Below are 3,333 nucleotides of genomic sequence, written 5' to 3'. Positions count from 1 at the left end.
ACGCGTCCGCGTCGAGCACGCGAACGCGTGCCCTGAAAATCGACGTAAGAAAGGGTGTATGGCAGTAAGTTACGCTGGACTGGGGCTGGAATGGCACTAGACGCACAGGCCCTACCACGTGAACGCATGCCCCACGTGTCTGCGTCATCTTCCAATATTCGCCATCCACGCGATTGCATCCACCATGCGAACGCATCATCATGGAATTTGGAAACAATGAGTTTCGAACAGAGAGTTGTGCGAGCGCGAGGCTGCCCTCGCGCCAGTAGCACAGAACGAGTCACGCGTCCACGTGACCAACGCGTCCGCGTGACCGACGCGTCTGCGTGACTGACGCGTCCGCGTCGATTCATATAAGCGCAATTCGCGCAAACGCGTACCCCACGCGTCCGCATCGCTAGCGCCTGATGCATTCGCATATTTACAATTTTAACTAGTTAGTTTAGTTGGTTTTAGTTTAATTTCATTTATTATTACTAGAAAAAACAAGCAATTTTGTGAGTTTTCATCTCCATGCATTCATGAACCAAGAACTAGGTGAAATTTGGCATAATCCATGCAAATGATTCAAGGAGTTTATAAACAAGTTGATGTGAATGATTTCCTTGAAATTTATTGCATAAGATGGCAAGACTTTGAGGAAGATTCTTTGGTTTATGTCAGGTGATGAAGAAAGAAGACAATGGAGCAAGAATTTGGAGCAAGAAGGTTTGGAGATATATCAATCTTGGCAAGGAAACAGAGGAAGCACATTGCCAACTCTGGAGTGTTTGTGGACAACGCCAGGAAGCTTGAAACAGAACAAGAAAAGAAGCTTGAAACAGAGCAAGAAGGGGAGCATGAGAGCGTTGCCAGGCAGGGATGAACTGGCGTGTTCATCAACAACGCCAGTAACAATGCTGGTCCCTGCAAGGTGGCTATGGAAAATGACCTTGGGGGTTGCCAACTTGAAGTTGAATATGCGTGTACCTTGGCAACGCAAGGCCAAGAAAGTGAGCCAAGGAGAGCTCGAAGGCGTTGTTGCATTGAAGATGAAGTGGCGTGTTCCCTGGCAATGCCCACAACAATGCCAAAGCCAAGAACTTGGGCCAAAGGAGGTCAAGCACGTTTTTGGTGGCGTGTTTGCCAACAACTTCACCAAAAACGCCTAGCCAAGGCAGCCTGACCTTGCCCTCTTCAAAGGAGCATATCTTGAGCTAGAAAACTCCAAAAGAAGTGATTTTAGTGGCATTGGAAAGTAGACATCAATAGCTTTCCAACCATATATCATAGCATGGGATTGGAGTTCATTTGAAGACTCAAAAGCTGGCTTTATTTAGAGCCTCAGACACTAAGGGCGTTGTTGCTGGCGTGTTTGCCAACAACTTGGGCAACAACGCCAGGCAGCCTGACCTTGCCTTCTTCAATGGAACATAACTTGAGCTACAGAGATCCAATTGAGGTGCTTTCAGCTACGTTGGAACGCTGACATCCAGAGCTTTCCAACGATATATAATAGTCTATAGTGAAGTATGAAATGGAAGCTCGAATCAGAGTCATCTTTAGGCCCCAAAAACAAGGAAATGAGGTTGAAATTCAAGGAAGTAGGAATAGGCCAAGGAAAGGGAGTCGAACACGTTGCCAATGCTAGAATGGCCTGGCGTGTTCCTTGGAAACTTGGGCAACAACGCCCAGGCCAAGAAATCTGGCCTAGAGGAGTTATTGTGGGCGTTGTCATGGGCGTGTTTGGCAAAAACGCCCAACCAAGGCAGCCTGATCTTGCCCTCTTCAATGGAGCATAACTTGAGCTAGGAAGGTCCAAATGAAGTGATTCCAGTTGCATTGGAAAGTAGACATCAAGAGATTTCCAATGTTATATCATAGTTTATATTTAGGCAAAGGATAGAAACCTAAAGTTCAGGCAACATCAAGCATAGAAAAAAGGTGAAAAACAAGCAATTGTTTGGCAACAACTTGGGCAACAACTTGGGCAACAACGCCCAAGCACCATGTCCCACTCCCAGGAAAATGCCTTGCATGTTGCCAACGTACACCAAGGCTGGCGTTATTGGCAAACACGCCAGGCCATTGGGCCAGAGCAATGAAAATGAGTCCTGTTTCCTCTGTTTGACAAGAATTCTTTCATGAAGCAAAATCAAGCAAGAAAAGCCCATAAATCTCAACCAATCAAGGCCACAAGAATCATCTAGAATAGTTAATTTTCATTTTGTTTGTAATTTGTTTTTAATTTCATTTCAATTTGTAATTTAGGAAAGCCTATATAAAGGCCATAGTTTCATAGAATTAGGGGCGCTCGCTCTTATATTTTTTTAGACTTTTTATTTTTTATTTTTTAGGACTTTTACTCTCTTGGTCACTTTACTTTTACACTCAGACTTTTTCTATTTTCATTGCTTCTCAACCATCTTCTATTTTGTTTTCTTTTGGAAATTTTGAATTTGAGTTTTCAAGAACTTCTTCTTCATTCCTCAATATTCTTCACTACTAAATTTTAATGTTTACTTTTGTATTTGTTGTTGAATTTAGAGCTATGATTCACTAAACCCCATTTTCATTAGGGGGAGGAGCTCTGCTCATTTGAATGGGTTGATAACTTTTCTTTTCCTTCTCAATTCAAGTGGTTCATCTAAGAGGAAACTCTTGTTCTTCACAGATTTAATCACCATTGAGAGAGGGATTGAATCTATATGAATTATGTGGTGAACTTGAGAAAGGAGCTACATAATTTAGTTTAGAGTTCATCCTTTCATGATTTCTTTGATCAATACACTTTGGGTTGGTATGTGAGATGTAACCTCCCTTCGTTGAGATTCTGGAAGTTGTGTGGCTTGGATTAGAAATTGAACTTCATCTCTTCTCATGAGCAATTAGATCACGAGAGTGGCAATTGTTTGTGTTGAGAGAAATTGAGTTACCAAGAGATTGAGACTCAATTACCCACAATATGCCATGGATCTATACCCATAATTGAGAAGGAATTGATCAACATCAATTCATGAGAATTTGCATCTCTGATCCCTAATGATCTCTCCATCATTAATTCTCATCTCTTTTGTTCTTTAGTTCTTTGAATACCCATTACCTAATTCCCTTTTATCTTTTTGCAATTTATCATTCCTGCTATTTAGATTTAGTTTTAATTACTTGCAATTTAATTCTCTGCTCTCTACAATTCAGCACTCTACTTTCTTGCAATTTACTGTTTATGTGATTTAAGTTTCTTGCAATCTAAGTTTCCGTTATTTACTTTCAGTCATTTAATTTGCCTTCACTACTTCAGTTATTTAAATTTCTTGTCATTTAATTCCTTGCAATTTCTTTCAAGCATTCAGA

This window comes from Arachis hypogaea, chromosome 13, assembly GCF_003086295.3.
Source record: "Arachis hypogaea cultivar Tifrunner chromosome 13, arahy.Tifrunner.gnm2.J5K5, whole genome shotgun sequence".
Taxonomy (NCBI): domain Eukaryota; kingdom Viridiplantae; phylum Streptophyta; class Magnoliopsida; order Fabales; family Fabaceae; genus Arachis; species Arachis hypogaea.
The sequence above is the reverse complement of the archived record's forward strand: the minus strand, read 5'-3'. Positions refer to the sequence as shown.